At 42.7% G+C, this 17,405-nt stretch overlaps 1 pseudogene; it reads right to left on the bottom strand.

The window, feature by feature from the left end:
- The window catches only part of LOC113839170, a 55,217-nt pseudogene extending 39,339 nt beyond the window's left edge, over positions 1–15,878 (bottom strand).
- Between the last annotated feature and the right edge of the window lie 1,527 nt (positions 15,879–17,405).

Below are 17,405 nucleotides of genomic sequence, written 5' to 3'. Positions count from 1 at the left end.
GCCATGCCTATAGGCCTACATTCCAGCTACAATACCACAATAAGAAAGGGAAAAACAGATGCTTTATGGGGAAAAAGAAGTATATTAAATAATATATCAGTCAAAGTAGAGAACTGTCCTTGCTATAATTCTTGGTATCCAAATTCCTCCTTCTCTTGAATATAATAAAAGAAATCCCCGAACAATAATTTGGACCCTTGAGTTCTGTCACTCATGTGGCCTTCTGTCAATCTTGACAACATATCTAGCCCTCTCTAATCGGTACTACCACTTGCTGTGAATAAAAAGTTACCTTCCTTCTTTTGCAAATCTGTGTGAGTGCTTACCTTCAACTCTTTGGATAAGAGGCCAAGAACCTGGAAATACCAAGCCCAAATGACTACTAACATCCAGAAGATTAATTCTCATTCTCTTCCTCTCTTCCTTTCTCCTTCCCATTCTCTCCTCCCTTCTTTTTTGTTTGTTTGTTTGTTGTTTTTTTTTCGAGACAGGGTTTCTCTGTGGCTTTGGAGGCCTCTCCTTTCTTTTAAGATTTTCTTCTCTTATTGCAATACTGGGGATGGGAACTCGGTACTAAGCAAGTGTTCTACCAGAGAGCTGCAATCCTAAAATTTCCCTAAGTAAAATAGGTATTCATTTGTGTGTGTGTGTGTGTGTGTGTGTGTGTGTGTGTGTGTGTGTGTGTGTGAGAGAGAGAGAGAGAGAGAGAGAGAGAGAGAGAGAGAGAGAGAGAGAGAGAGAACTGATGTGTGCCATGGTGTGCATGGTGCATGTGGAGGTCAGAGGACAAAAGAACAGCTCTGTGGAGTTGGTTCTCTCCTTCCACTTTTATATGTGTTTTGGAAATTGAACTTAGGTTGCCAGGCTTTTGTGACAAGTGGCTTTACCCACTGAGGCATCTTATTGGCCCCCAAGATATCTTAGTGTAGACAGTGAGAATGGCATAATTTGCAGAAGGACTAAGGGGCTGAGAGAATCTGGTGATAGATTTGATATAGAGTGTAAAGGAAAGAGAGATACTATCACGGTTTAAATATGAAATAGTCCCTTTAGGTTTATAGATTACGACTTTGTTTGCCAGCTAATGGGTTTTGGGGAATTGATTTGGTACTGGGTGTCAATTAATATTAAAGAAAATAATGAATTGATGGAGATGATGAGAAGTAGGAGGTGGGGCCTTGTTGGAGAAATTAGGCCTTTGGGGTTGCACCCTGTTCTCTAGTCCCTCATCTGTCATGTTCCTGCCATCATAAAGGGGTGGCAATATTACTCAGTGATAGAACCCTTGTTTAGCATGCTGGAGGCTTTAGTTAGGTTCAACGCCCAGGACTATAAAGAATAAATAAATAAATAATCAAGCAAACAAAAACCAGTAAAGCTGGGCATGTTGTAAACACCTATAATCCCAGGATTTAAGAGGCCAAGGCAAGCTGGGCATTGCTGGCAGATGCCTTTAATCCCAGCAGGCAGAGGCAGGCAGATCTCTGTGAGTTCCAGGCCAGCCTGGTCTACAAAGTGAGTTCCAGGACAGCCAGAAACCCTGTCTCGAAAAACCAAAAAAAAAAAAAAAAAAAAAAAAAAAGCTAAGGCAGGATCTTAAATTCCAGGTCGGCTTGGGCTAAAGCATGAGTTTGAGGGGCCAGTTTAGACTATGAAGTGAGACCTGACCTGAAAAAAGTGGGGGAGGGGGCTGGAGGTGTAGCTCTAGAGCACTTGTTTATCGTGTTCATTCACCAGCACTAAAGAAAAGAAAGGAATAAATAAATAAATGAATAAACAAGCAAATAACTAAATAGGAAGAAAGAAAATTAAACAGAGGGTAGGAAGAAATTTTGGAGATACGATATAGGTTTATGGCACAGATTGTGGTGACCATTTTATGGGTATATACATAGTTCCTAACTCAGTAAGTTGCAAACATTAAACACACACACCTTCTGGTATGTCTATAATCTCTCCATGAATTAGTTTAGGTCAACCCTGAAAACATACAGATGAGTAACATTATACAGACTGGCCAGGTTATAAATAGGAATACACACCACACACACACACAGACACACACACAAATAACAATTAGTGAAAACAGAAGCCATGAATTTGACTTATTTCTTTTTGGTTTTGGAGACAGATTTTTTTTATTTGTGTGTGTGTGTGTGTGTGTGTGTGTGTGTGTGTGTGTGTGTGTAGCCCTGGCTGTCCTGGAACTCCCTTTGTAGATCAGGCTGGCCTTAAACTCACAAAGACCCTCCTGCCTCTGCCTCTGCCTTCCAAGTGCTGGGAGTAAAGGCATTCGCCTCCACCACTCAGTGAGGCCATGAATTTGAAAGAGAGCAAAGAAGAGTATATGGGTGGTTTGAAGAGAGTAAAGGGAAGGGAGAAATAATATAACTACATTAGAATCTCAAAAACAACTTAAAAATATAAGCATTCCCAGAAATTAGGCTTGGCAGCACAAACCTGTCATTCCCACACTTGAGAGGTAGAGGCAGGAGAATCAGGAGTTCATGGTCTGGCTTAGCTACATAGAAAGTTGAAGGCTGGCCCAGGCTACAGGAGACCTTGTCATTTGTTTTATGTTTCAATGTAAGATTCCCAGAAACTGAAATACTGAAACTAAATTTCAATCTATCTGAATGTCAGTCAGCAAATTCAGAATAGGCAAAACCATGAAATTTTATATATGCACATCCATATAATAGAGACCACAGTTATTTAAAGGGCCAGAAACAAGGCAACATTCGCTGCTGAAGTGTCCTTCTCCCCCTTTTTTCTCTTTGTTTTTTGGGGGTTGTTTGTATTTCTAGCTTTTAGGTTTAATGTGATATCACGTAGGAGTCAGGGTTTCAGTGGAAGGGGAATTTATCTGGAATACAGAGGGAGGAGAGACACAGTTAGAAACATTCTGATTCAAGTGTCAGCACAGACCAGGTAAACAATTTTTTTGTTGTTTTGAGATGGTCTTCTGTAGTCCAGTCTGTTCTTGAACTTTTGAGGTAGCCCAGGATGACCTTGAATTCTTGACTCTACAGACATGAGCTACCATACTGGGCTAAGCCATGCATTTTCAGACAAAAGCTCCAAGGTCCTTTCTGAGATGAGTGAACTGATGCCAAATAATTGATTCAAAGCAGTATAACCATTAAACAGAAGGATTAGAACATGAATTCTTCTATTCTGATTCAATACCACTGTGCTTTTCTAGCATTGAAGAAACCTCAGTAAATTGTGATTAAGGAGCTTTGTGGGGAGAATGCCTAGACCTACCTGGACCTACCTGCTAAGGGATCTTGGAAAATTTGCTCCATCTCTCTGAACTGTTCTTCCTTAGTAGAATAACGTTAACAACAGGGTATCAAATCTTCATAGGACTGCAACGGCAATCAAACACAGCACTACAAGGGAAATACTTTGCACTTGGTGAGCCAACATAGCAGCTTATAATAACATAATATCATAATAAAGTCTGGGTTTAGCATCATCAGCAACTGTACCCAGACAAGTTACAAAATCTATTCCCCAGGCCCTGAATTTTCACATCGCTAAGGTCCTTCTCAACTTTTTTAACCCACACCTACCTACCTGTCTGTGTTTAGCTATTGACTTTATTCAGTCTTTAAACACTTCCTGTGAACACTGATTTCCTATAGGCTGATTGAGGTCACAAAGATTTTCCTTCTAATTGACCCACATCTATCTAAAGCTATTCTTTTCTTTCTATAGTGCTAGGGAACAAATCCAGGGTCTCACATAAGCCAGGCAAGCCCTATATTCCTGGGCTTTAGTCCCAATTTTCAGTTTTGCATTTTATTTGGATACAGGTCTTGCTAAATTGTCCAGGTTGTCCTTGAATTCAATCAGTAGCCCAGGCAGGCCTGGAACTTGACATCCTTTTGCCTCTACATTCTAAATAATGTCATCGGGCTTGGCTTAGCATTTATTTATTTGTTTATTTATTTATTTATTTATTTATTTATCGTTTCTTGAGACATTGTTTACTCTGTAGCCCACATTGGCCTAGAATCAGCTGTGTAGCCCAGACTAGCTTTTAAATTAAGACATGATTGGGTATGGTGGGACACATCCATAATCCTAGCACTCAGGACCCTGAAGTAGAAGGATCGTGATTGCTGGAATGAATTAAAACAAACAAAACAAAATACTAACTTCTTCAGTTATACATATGTTTTAGGTAGTCTTTGACTGAGAGGTATCGGCAACTTGAAAACCTCTGGAAGAAAATACAGGGACCAGTTCTGAGGGTGCACACCTTTAATACCAGCACTCCAGAGACAGGCAGTCAGTCAGATTTCTGTGAGATTGACACCAGCCTGGTCTACATAGTGAGTTCCAGGACAACTGGACCTACATAGTGGAAATTAGGAGCATTTTTTCCATGTGAAGAAATCAATAAAAATCATTTTCTTTTTATAGAAGGGAAAAATACAGGAAGAAGAAAAGTTTGATGTACTCCTAAGAGGATCAAGACAAGGACTACAATTCAAGGAAAAAAGGGAGGGGATCCTCCATTTTAAACTGTGTTTTCATTTTAATCCTGGATCACTCAGGAAACTATGCTGGCTAAAACTGGAATTTATTAAGAAGATTATGCTGCACCTGCAGTTCACATCAAGTAATTTTCATCATTTTGTGTCTATATACTTAATTAGTTTCTAATGTTCTCTTTTCTAATTCAGTCTGAAATCTCATGGACTTCTGCATAAAATAAACATATTGGTGTGGTAGTTGATGGTGATGGTAGGGGGTTGATGGCGGTGGGGGTTGATGGTGATGGTGGGGGGTTGATGATGGTGGGGTGGGGGTTGGTGGTGGTGGTGCAGGTCTGTGGTTCCAGCACTCAGGAGGATGAGAAAGGTGGATAGCTGTGAATTGGGCTACAAAGCAAGCTCTTGTCTCAAAAAATATTGAACAAATTCATTAATTACAGGTGCTTCAGCAGAGTCTAAAGAGAGGGCTAGACTCAGTTCTGTTCTTGGACTCTTAATTCTTTGTGCGATCTTACGCCATGCCAAACCTTGGGGAAATGTTGAAGATCATCATTTGCCTCCACATTATAACTCAGGAACATTGTTCATTTGGCATCTTTAGATCGGCAAGCTCTCTGTGGGTTCTGTGGCACACTTTGTACACAGAAAGCTCTTCTAATATTTGTAGCCTTAGGCCTAGCACTCTTGTCTGGCCAGTGAATTAAGTGCTGTCTCCTCTTCTACGGCCTCACCAAGAGCCTATGGGAAGCAAGACTCAGGTCCCAGCTGACTGACTTCTCACTCAGTTCCTTCTACAACCCAAGGGATATTTTTTCCTTCAAGCCCAGTTCTCCTTAAACGTGCTTGGAAAACAGAAATTAAAATACTTCACAAGCTAATTTGTTTGTTTCTTTGTTTTGAGACAGGGTTTCTCTGTGTAGCCCTAGCCTTCCTGGAACTTGCTCTGTAGACAGATTCACCTAGCTCTGCCTCCTGAGTGCTGGGATTAAAGGCATATGCAGCGGTCTGCCCAGTGCTAATTTGTTTTTACCTTGGCCACATATTTTCTAGAAGGCAATGAAGCAAAACTAATGCAAAGGAAAAAAGCTTCTAAGATTTTATCATTGTCTCATTTTATCATTGTCTCATTTATTACTATCATTATTATATTTATATTTATGGTAACATAATATCTGGAGGTAGGCAACAATTTTCAAAATAGGGCCTAAGAAATGCTAAAGAAAAATGGAAGAAACTAATGAAGTGGGTTCGATTTAGATAAGGAACTTCTTTTTATCAAAAGACATGATTAAGCAATTGAGAGGGCCTGTGAGATTGTTCAGTGGATAAAGGCACCTGCTACCAAGCCTGTCATACTGAGTTTGATCCTAATAACCCACATGGTAGAAGGAGGGAATTGACTCTCATAAGGTGTCTTTTGACTTCCACTCACACATGCACACAAATTTTATTCAATAAAAATGTTATTTTAGGTTGGATGGTAGTGGCGCATGTCTTTATAATCCCAGCACTAGGAAGGCAGAGGCAGGCAGATCTCTGTGAGTTCAAGACCAGTCTGGTCTAAGAGTGAGTCCCAGGACAGCCAGAGATACATAGTGAAACCCTGTCTTTAAACCTGTCCCCCCAAAAAAGACATTTTAAAAAGAGAGAAAATTTTTAAAAAGCTGACATGGGGGCTGGAGAGATGGCTCAGTGGTTAAGAGCACCGGCTGCTCTTCCAGAGGATCCGAGTTCAATTCCCAGCACCCTCATGGCAGCTCACAGCTGTCTGTAACTCCAAGTCCAGCAGATCTGGCATCCTCAGACAGACATATATGCAGGCAAAACATCAATGCACATAAAATAAAAATAAATTATTTTTTTTAAAAAGCTGACATGATGCCTCATACTTATAGTCTTAGCACTCAGGAAGTAAAGACAGCAGGATCTCAAAACCATGTCAGAGCTTGGGCTATGTAGTGAATTTGAGGAACCCTTGCCTGGGTTATACAGCAAGATGTTATTGCAAAAAAAATTGCTTACTTTGTTATTCGAATATAATGCTTCAATAAGAAATATTCCTAGGGGCTGGGCAGATGGCTCAGTGGATCTAATGCTTCCTTCATAAGTTCGGTGACAGGATTTCAGATCCCCAGCATCCTAGCCCTTTGCAGATGGAATCAGGAGGATCAGGAGTTCAAGGTCATTCTTGGTTACATAGCAATCTGAGGGCACTGGGGATAATCAGAGCCTTGAACAGTGCTAGTCAAGTACTCTACCACTGAGCAGAGATAGGCAGATCTCTGTGAGTTCGAGGCCAGCCTGGACTACAGAGTGTGTTCCAGGACAGGCTCCAAAACTACACAGAGAAACCCTGTCTCAAAAAAACAAAAAAAAAGAAAAGTAAAAAAATTATTTATTTATATTTTATATGTACATGTGTTTTGCCTGCATGCTTGTGTGTAGGTCATATATGTATCTGATTCCTCTGAAAGCCATCAGATCCCCCTGGAATTGAACCACCACATAGGTGCTAGAATTCCAGCCTAGGTTCTCTACAAGAACATCAGCCAGTGCTCTCCTCTGAGCCATCTTTCCAGTCCCTGTATTCTCTCTTTTTCGATGAACTCCAGGAACTAATGTCTGAACCTTATGGAGTAAGTAAGTGGTTTCAGGCAGAATATGAGGGTTAATTTTATAAGGCACCCTATGAGACACAGGAAGACAAAAGGTGGTATTTAGAGTGTAGATAGAGCTTATATCCATCTGTGTGTAGAGCACAAGTATAACTTCAGCATCTTAAAAGCTCAGCTAGCCAGGTGGTTGTGGCACACGCCTTTAATCCCAGCACTCCAGAGGCAGACAAATCTCTGTGAGTTTGAGACCAGTCTGGTCAACAAGAGCTAGTTCCAGGACAGCCTCCAAAGCCACAGAGAAACCCTCTCTTACAAAACCAAAGCAAAACAAAAAGAAAACCTCAGCTAACAGGCTCAGCTGTTAAAACCTAGGCTCACAACCAAAAACATTGGAAGGAGAGATTTAAGCCTTGACATAAATGTTGCTTATTGGCCTCTGTTCTCAGGTAAATTGCATTCCCCTGAAGGCAAGATAATTTATTCTGGAGCCATCTTGAGTGACCACGGACCAGGAACACAAATTTAGGTTAGCCCAAATTCCATGTTCCAATGTGGAAGCAGTTTCATGGAGTTTTATAATCTTACAGTGCAAAGATAGTCATAAACCAAGGCAAGTTTATAATACTTTGACGGGTACATCAGGGAAGTGGTCAGAACAAGATGGGAGAAGTTTTCCTATAGAACCCTATGACATTTTTAGCTTTTGGGTTGGTGGAAGCTGGTGGTCTGGTAAGTTAATAGATTCCAAAGGGTTTTTATCTGTTAGTCACAGAATGTTAGTTCCAACACAGAGCTGGGCAAGAGATGACTGTTCTGGGGCCTAAAGCTAGCCTGAGATAAGGTAATTACAGGCATTCTAATCTCTCCACAGAACCCCAGCTCTAATCAGTCAGGCTCTGCAGACACAGCTTCTTGCCAGGAGTTTTTGGTCGCAGTTAGCATATTTGGGTATAAGGTCTGGGCAGATGTGATCAAGTTAAAGTAGTCCTCACTCCCTTGCATGCTATGTTATTTAAGCAATTCAGGGACAGTCAGAACCCTGATGACCCAAATACTTGACATGCTACCTCTGGCGATTCCTGAAAGGAATGTTGAAAGGTGTACACTCTTCAGAACTGCACCTTCGTTTGGTTTTTTGTTTTGACTTTTTTTTGTTTACAACTTCATGCCTAGTAAATTGGAATTTTTAAAAAATTGTTCTGATGCCTTTGAAGTCTAGAAATGCGGATTTGTGATCCACTGTAGACTTTTTAAACCAGAAAAATTATTTGGCTGGTTCCCTTAGTTATGTAAACAGAGGACAGAAAGGCCCTCTTAGTCAAAAATTACAAGATGTCTCCTCCTCTCCCTCAATTTCATTGTTTTAGTGATTTTATTCAGGCTTCTGGAGTTTCGAAGGAGTTGTAGAGCAATTTACAGGGGAAGACAGGGAGCTTTTCAGAATGAAGCAGCAAAAAATGCCACCTCTTCTATAGATTTCATACTTTGGAAATCTGCTGGCATAGAAGAACATTGGTATTCCCCAGACAGAAACTACCCAAGGCAGCAAGGATCTGTACTATTCACATGATGGGCTCAACCCTTGAGCCTAAGGGTCAGTTCTAAGGCTTATAAAACAGAAATTGAACTTGCTAGACACTGTGGTGTGTTGATACCCTACAGCAGATGATAACTATTCACTTAAGTAACCTAGCCTCTTGTATTATGCAGGACCAGTGTCAGAGGGCAAAAGCAGCAGCTGTGTTACTCGACTGAGTAGATTTTTCTCGCCAGATTTTATAAACACCTCCTAGAGTTTACAGCTTGTAAATAGGGCTCACCACTTTGGAATGAGTAACTAGCTTGAGTTTATCTTATGGAAAACAGAGACCTCCAAAGAGAGACTGACCTCCCATTACTAAAATGCAATTCAAGGCTGGGATATAGCTCAGTTAGTTGGCAGAGTGCCTGCATAGCATGCATGGAGCTTTGGGTTCAGTCCTCAGTACCTCATAAACCAGTATAGTAGTGCTGACCTGTATTTCTAGAACTTAGACTGTAGGCAAAAGGACTGCCTCTACATTCAAAGTCATCCTTGGCTACAATTGTGTTTTTGCATCCTTGACTCAGAAAACAAAAAGCAGTTGGGGCATGGGAGTGGCGCTCAGTGCTACAGTTATCTGTTCTACATGTTCTTTCCCATCCAAATTCTTGGGAATAAGAAACTAATTAACACAGCTATCTACTTTGTTCCAATCAGTAGTGGCTTGAGAATAGTGCCTGTTGTTCAGAGTGGTTCTTGGGAACACTGTGTGAGAAGTGAGCATAGGGTAGGGCAATTGAAAACAATGGATTCTCTCTCTAACCCAGCTTTATGCGTTGGATTTGACGATGTAAAATACTACAATGTCTTATATATAATCAGTGTTGGATAAAATTTATAATGTTGATTGTTTACTATTAATGAGTCTTTTCCTCCATCGGAAAATTAAAGCCCTGAATATATACAAGCATGTATCTTTTTCATTTCCCAACCAGAGGAACTATTCTGCATTTCCAAATCCATTGCTGCTGGAAGCATCTTTTTTACTGCTGTTTTGTTTGTCCTTGGGAAACAATCCTCAGGAAGCAGAGAGACTTAGCTTTTTCCTCACTGGTGATAGGAGTTGAGTTCAGGGCCTCAGTCATTCTGGGTTCTACCACTGAGATGAAGCAGGTTATTTCAATAGTTACGTCTCTACCCTGAGACGTGTCAGATGGCAAGATCTACAAACCGGTAGATAATTCACTAACTAAAAGAGACATAATTAGGTCCCTTTCCATCATCTCTGGCTACCTCCAGACCTTCATGGGATATTGAGAGGCATTCACTACCTGATCCCAGATAGTAAATAGAGGTACTGGTTTTCATCACATTGTATGTGCATGTACTTACCACAAACCATTCTACTACACCGATAGTTGTAATAGCTGAGAAAAATACAGCAATGGAAGATAAGTGAAATCCCCAGATCTTACTCCAGTATGAGGGGTTACAGAGTATTCTTGAGCCAAAATTAGTCTAAAATTGATGGTTCTATCCAGTTTAAAGTCTAAACTGGAAGCTGGGCATTGGTGGCACACACCTTTAATCCCTGCACTGGGAGGCAGAGGCAGGCAGATATCTGTGAGTTCGAGGCCAGCAAGACAGGGTCTTGCTATATAAATCTGGAACTCACAGAGGTTCTCACTGCTGGGATTAAAGACTCATGTACTTTATTTATTTATTTATTTATTATGTATACAACATTCTGCTTCCATGTATATCTGCGCACCAGAAGAGGGCACCAGACCTTATAACGGATGGTTATGAGCCACCATGTGGTTGCTGGGAATTGAACTCAGGACCTCTAGAAGAGCAGTCAGTGATCTTAACCTCTGAGCCATCTCTCCAGCCCGATTTATTTATTTATTTATTTATTTATTTATTTATTTATTTATTTTTGTTCTTTTTGAGATAGGGTTTCTCTGTGTAACAATCCTGGCTGTCCTGGAACTCACTCTGTAGACCAGGCTGGCATTGAACTCACTGAGATTTACCTGCCTCTGACTCCTGAGTGCTGAAACTAAAGGCATGTGCCACCACCACCACCCAGCTCAAATACTATTGTTAATTGAAAATATTTAATATGTACATTTCCAACAATTATAAAGAATATATTGCTATTAGCTATAGTCAACCATGTTATAAAATTGGTCATGTGAACTTATTTTCCTAACTAAAAATAAGTTTGTTTGTTAATTAAGAAAACTTAATATTTGACTCTACTTTTTGTTGTTGTGTTGTTTCCTTTGTTGTCTTTTGTTTTTTCAAGACAGGGTTTCTCTCTGTAGTTTTAGAGCCTGTCCCGGAACTCACTCTGTAGACCAGGCTGGCCTTGAATTCATAGAGATCTGCCTCCTGGGAGAGAATTAAAGGCGTGCTGGGACTAACGGTGTTTGCCACCACTGCCTAGCTGTGGAGCTTGTTTTCTTTTTCCAGTTTTATATGAGTGCAGGGGATCAGATACAGTTTGTGTGGCAAGCACCTTTACCTGCTGAGCCACCCCTGCCTTTGCTTTTTTGGTTTCACATTTAAATGAGATCATGTCTTTATGAGCTTGGTTTATTTCACTTAATGCTATGTTCTCCAAGTTCTACCTCACTGCTCATAAATGACAGCATTTCCTTCTTTTCCTTTGCTTGGGATAGGACCTAGGGCCTCTTGTACACTACTAGGCAAGCACATTAGCCCCCAGCTGCATCCTCAGTCCTGGGCTTGCCTTTGTTTTCATTTCATTTATTTTCATTGTGGTGTTGGGTATTAAACTAAGGACTTTAGGCATGAAACACTGTACCACTGAGCTACAATCCCAGCCTTTCATTTCCTTCTCTGTATGGCTTGATAATGTTCATTGTATTTATGCACTACATTGACTTTACCATCTTTTTTTGAGACAGGGTTTCTCTATGTAGCTTTGGAGCCTGTCCGGGGACTCACTCTGTAGACCAGGCTGGCCTTGAACTCATAGAGATCTGCCTGCCTCTGCCTCCTGAGTGCTGGGGACTTTACCATCTTATTTAGGCTTTCTATTGCTGTGATAAAACATCATGACCAAAAGCAACTTTGGGAGGTAAGGGTTTATTTCATCTTACAATTCTCAGGTCACATTCCATCCCTAAGAAGTTAGGTCAAGAACTCAAGAAAGGAACCTGGAGGCAGGAACTAAGAAGAAGCCAAAGAGGAGTGCTGATTACTGGCTCGCTCCTCATGGCTTGCTCAATCTGCTTTCTTATGCAGCCTAAGACAATCAGCCCAGAGATGTCTTGGCGCACACACAGTTAGCTGGGCCCTCCCACATTAATCATCAATCAAGAAAATGTCTCACGAGTTTGCCTTCAGGTCAATCTGATAGAGGCATTGTCTCAGTTGAACTTTGTTCTTCCCAGCTGACCCTAACTTGTGTCAAGTTGACGTTAAAAACTGGGTAACACAACTACTCACTCATAGATAGACAGATTGGTTCCATGTGTTGGCTATTGTAAATAGTGCCATAATAAACATATAGATATAGTGATTCAATTTACTTTGGTTGGATACCCAGAATATTTGTGGATAATGCAATGTTTGTAGGGATATTCTTGGGTGCTGTGTAGAAGGGAGTTGAATCCTGCTTTCTGGAACCACCTCAGTATAGAAAGCAAAGCCTGGGGGAGCAGAGGCTATCTGAAAAAAAAAAACATCAATGGCAAGTACTATTGTCACATAGGGTCTGACACCATAAAGGAACAATGTGGGAATAGGTAATGGATTGCTGAGTGCTAATCTGTATGGCTTTATACCAAGGAATTATTACCTTTGCTTCTAGGTGTCAACAGTATATAGTGGCTCAATAATGTGGCTGGAGGCCAGGTGGTGGTGGCCCATGCCTTTGATCCCAACCCTCAGGAGGCAGAGACAGGCAAAACTCTGTGAGTCTGATGCCAGCCAGGTCTACAGAGTGAGTGCCAGGACAGGCTACAAAGCTACAGAGAAACCCTGTCTCGAAAACAACAAAGAAACAAACATACAAAACCCCAAACAACAAAAAATAATGTGGCTGGAGTCGGGGATGGAGGACCATCAAGAGGAATTATGAGGTTATTTTCTTGCTCCAAGGAATTGGGAAGCTTGTTAGAGTCCAAAGTTATTGGGAATGATTGACAATAAAGAAAGATGGAACAGAGCTGGGAATAATGAGCTATGTCTGCAACTCCAGCACTTAGGCGGTGGGAATCAGAGGGATTAAGAGTTCAAGGTTATGGCTGGGTTTTGGTGGCTCATGCCTTTAATCCCAGCACTCGGGAGGCAGAGGTAGGCTGATCTCTGTGAGTTGGAGGCCAGCCTGGTCTACAGAGCAAGTTCCAGGACAACCTCCAAAGCAATACAGAGAAACCCTGTCTCAAAACCAACGTCCCAAAAAAGAGTTCAAGGTTATTCTCAATTACATAGTGGCTTCAAGAACCAGTCTGGACTACTGATACTCTGTCTGCCTCATTTTTTCCCACCCCTCAAAAGCAACAAAGTGTCTAAAAGCACGGACCAAACTAACTGCATTCAAATTCTACCTCTGCTACTTATTTGACAAAGTATCTTGGGAAAAGTATTTAACCTCTTTGTGTCCTGGTTTACAAGTTTGAAAAATGATTTTAAGTCGGACACTTATGATTCAGTGGATTCATCTAAAGCACACAGGAAATGCTATTTAATTGCTAGCTGTTATTATTATACACCTGAGTGAGTAGGCTGTGATTTATATCTGCTATACAAAAGACCTTTCCCAAGAATGTCGGGCTTATGTGGTGCTGTGGATGGGAATGGACCCCAGGGCCTGATCTTTGGAAGAGAATGGTTAGTTGTTTCAGTAACCATAGTTGAGGCTTAGGAGCTCTGCTCCATGGATACTTGGCAGAGGCATTTAGCTTTGTGACACTTCACAGTTACAGAGAAGCAAGGTAGGCTTATCCATACTTACAGTTTCCAAGAGTCAAGTGTCACAGCAGTGCCCTGGGCACACGTGGAAACACTATTTCTTTTTGTTTGTTTGTTTGTTTTGTTTCTTGTTTTTCCGAGACAGTGTTTCTCTGTGTAACAGCTCTGGCATCCTAGAACTCTGTAGATCAGGCTGGTATCAGACTCAGAGAGATCCCCATTCCTCTGTCTCCCAAGGGCTGGAATGAAAGAGCTCCACCACCGCCAGGCTGAAACTTTGTATCTTTCCAGCTGGAACACTTTATCTTTGAAGAGAAGACCAGAAGACTAAAGACACTGCACTGTTACATGTTTGTAAGTAAGTCACTAAGCCAAAAGGAGCTGCTCACCTGTGCTGGGAGGGAGGGTGGCAGTTAACAGTCCCTAGAGGATCTAAGTGAGAATCCTACCAATTTTAGGCTTGCTTAGAGAAAAGGTCATCCAGAAACTCATTCCCTTAGAGTTACTATCATAACTAGTGAGTGACTGGATAAGAAATACATTTTAGGCCTTTTATCAGGATACTAACATTTAATAGAAAATATGTGTGGCTCGGTATTTTATTTTGAGATATAGTTTTCCCCCCATATTTTTTCTCTCTCTCATAGTCTGTTTTGTGTTTTGTGATATCTCAAGGGAGGAGGTGGCAAGACAGGAAAACAAATAATATAGGGATATGCCTTGGGATGCTGACATATAAAATTGATTCCAGGTGAGTATGGTGGCACATTTTGTAGTCCCAGCACTGGGATCAGGAATTTAAGGTCATTCTAGGCTACAAAGCAAGCTCAAGGTCAGTATGAGTACACAAGGCCTTGTTTCAACCCCCCCCCAAAAAACACCAAAAATACTCCCATTGAAAGTTTTTGTGGTTTCTCAGCAGCAAGGCTTCCAAAAATAACAGGGTTATTGGATGTTTTATGGGATAATATAAAGTCAAATTAGAAGTAGCTAATAATTATTTAATTTTTATGATAGATGAATGGGTATATCACAATTGCCACTTGACACTGGAAATCAGTGGACAGAAAGGGAATATTTTCTAACATATATTGGTGATTAGCATAATTTTGTACACTCATTTCTGCCTACAATGGCATTTGTGCTTATCTCTGGACAAGGGGCTGGAGGTAAGGCTCAGCAGTTAAGAGCTCTTGCTGCTCTTGCAGAGGACCTGGGTTTGGTTCCCAGTACCCATATGGCAGCTCACAACTGCTCATAACTCCAGTTTCTGTTAATCCAATACCCTCTTCTGACCTCTGTGGGCACCAGGCACACATGTGGTGCACATCCATGCATGCAAGTAAAACACTCGTACACATGAAAACATTCTTCAAAGTTACTTTTAAAAAAAAGAATTAAAAATATTTAAAAAATTTAAAGTATTTCTACATTGAGAAGGATCTGTGCTTGGATGGGAACAGTTTCATCTGATTTTCAAATTTCTAAAGCTGTATGTGTGTCACACTGCTTAATAATTACTGAGCAAGGAGTCAAAGACAGACTACTTGGAAGAGTTTGCATCAGAGCAGGTTGAAGGGTTAGCATTCCTAAGCATTGTTCTGTGTTGATTGTATCATCAAGCTCAGGGAAGGCAGAGAGAGAGAGAGAGAGAGAGAGAGAGAGAGAGAGAGAGAGAGAGAGAGAGAGAGCCAAAAGTGAGCCTGTTTTTTGAAGGCATTTGTGTAGCCATAGTCGAAATAGTCAACACAGAGAAGTGAAAAAGTGGCCACAGTTTCTAGTTATTGTCTCATGGGAGTAAGGACAGATTAAGACTTGAAATAAATTGGTAATCTTTGAAACTGCTGCTTGGTGTTTGTTTGGCTACCCTTCAGCAAGTCCTGTCTGTTTTCTTCTCCTTGAGCCTCAGTTTCCTCCTTTGTCAAGGCAGGATTGTTATGTATCACAGAAACAATTCCTCACTGTGTCTCCTACAGCATATGAAACACTTCTTAAAGCCACTGAGCTTAGACTAACATGCGTAATGAAAGCTTGAAGAAGACAGCACTCACTAATTCGAGGAACAGGGAGTTTTTCAGGGAGGTGGATAATGGGAGATAGATCCAGCATCTGGTTAAAAAAAAGTAGCTTTCCCCCTTGCTAGCAGTCCAAGCCTGGGAGAGCAGCAAGGGGGCGGGGCCAGGCTTCTGAAGGGGTTGCTATGATACCGAGGGGCCAGAGGAGGTTAACTGAACCCTTAAACCACTGCTCCCTCCCCCACCCGTCATCACCGGGGCCATTGGCCATTGTTTCCCACAAAATGGCGTCGGCAATCCCCCTCCCTGTCTGAGGCCTATGTGTGGCTGAGGATGGGAGTGGGACTAGAGGTGGGAACAAAAACTACAATTCCCAGGGTACTCCGCACCCGCCTGTGAGGCACAGGCCACGTGCCTAGGCCTAGCAGTTACACGCCGTCAAAAATCGGTTAACTCCCTTTCCCATCCCTGCTTTGGTTGTTGCCCCCCCTCCCCCGCGCGCACTAAGGTCCTGGGGGCGGGGGGGCGGCGGTGGCACATGCCACGACCGTTGGCCTCGCATCATAACAAGGAGACAGGTATTTGTAAATCTGTGCTTCGACTTCTAATCCCAAAGCCGGCAGGTATGGGTCTCGCGAGATAAACCGGGAACTGGAAAAAAGTGAGTAAGGGGTGGCGGGTGCAAAGGTACTGGTGGGTACCACTTATCTATAGAGCTGGTTCATTGGAAGGTTTACAAAGAGCTGAAAGTGGTCTACGGGTGCTAGCAAGTGGTGTGTGATTGGACCCCTATTTTTTGTTTGTTTTTGAGGGGAAAGGGTAAAGCAGCGGTGAGGACGAGTGCTTCAGAACACACAGGAGGTGTCATGCGTGGCTCCTCGCTGAGATTTTTCTCTTTGCTAGGGGGAGAAGCCTCTCTCCTCGACGCACACATCCACCTTGCTGCGCTGAGTGCGGGGGAAGGTGTGCGCAAGCGCCAGTTGGCCAGCCTCTGGGCACCTTGCTGTGATAGGGGCCGGCCCGAGTTTGGGCTGCTCCGTTGGCTTTCTCCGCCCCTCCCCCCTCTCTTTCCCTCCCTTCCCTTTTCTTCCCTTCCCCGCCCCTCTCCAGTCCATCAGAATTCTCTGGCCTCAGTACGCGTGCGCTCGGTCAGCTGCGGGGCGAGCGCGAGCTTGGGCTCGCACCCTGCTCCCCTAACCCCGCCCGCTCTTTCCCTAACCGCGGTTGCTGGCTCGGTGGGCTCGCGGGGAGACGCGCGCACGCGCACAGGAGTCGGAGACGAGCTCGAGACACTGAGGAGGGGAGTAAGAAGCATCGGAGGAGGCGTTAGAACAGGAGGTATATGTGTATCTGTGTAGTCTACGGTGTAGCTGGTCGGGGGGTTGAAGGAGGCTTGAGAGAGACAGCAAGGGAGAAGTGAAGAGAGTCGGTCTCGGTCGGTCAGAGTCTCTAGTGAGGTGAGGGTCCTGACCAGTCCGGGACCCCGAGAGAGGGAGGAGGCCGGGGGGCGTGTCCGGGATCGGGCTGAGAGATGAATGGGCCCAGGATGAATGGAAGGAGGCAGCGGCGGCCAACAGTCCGTTCAGAGTAAGCGCCCCAGTGTGTGTGTGTGCGTGCTCAGGGGGAGCTGCTTGACCAAGGCAGGGTGCGTGCGGTCACCCAAAGGTACTGGACGAGGCCGGACTCAGGTCTTGGGGTTGTAAGAGCTTGAGTCGAAGTGACCGAGTACAGAGAGGAAAATTGAGAGGCGAGGAAAGTGGGGAAGGACAGATTTGAGGCTGAGGTGCGTTTTTTTTTT

The sequence above is a fragment of the Cricetulus griseus genome, chromosome X (assembly GCF_003668045.3).
Source record: "Cricetulus griseus strain 17A/GY chromosome X, alternate assembly CriGri-PICRH-1.0, whole genome shotgun sequence".
In the NCBI taxonomy this organism is placed as follows: Eukaryota; Metazoa; Chordata; class Mammalia; order Rodentia; family Cricetidae; genus Cricetulus; species Cricetulus griseus.
This window is presented reverse-complemented; position numbering and strand designations above follow the sequence as displayed.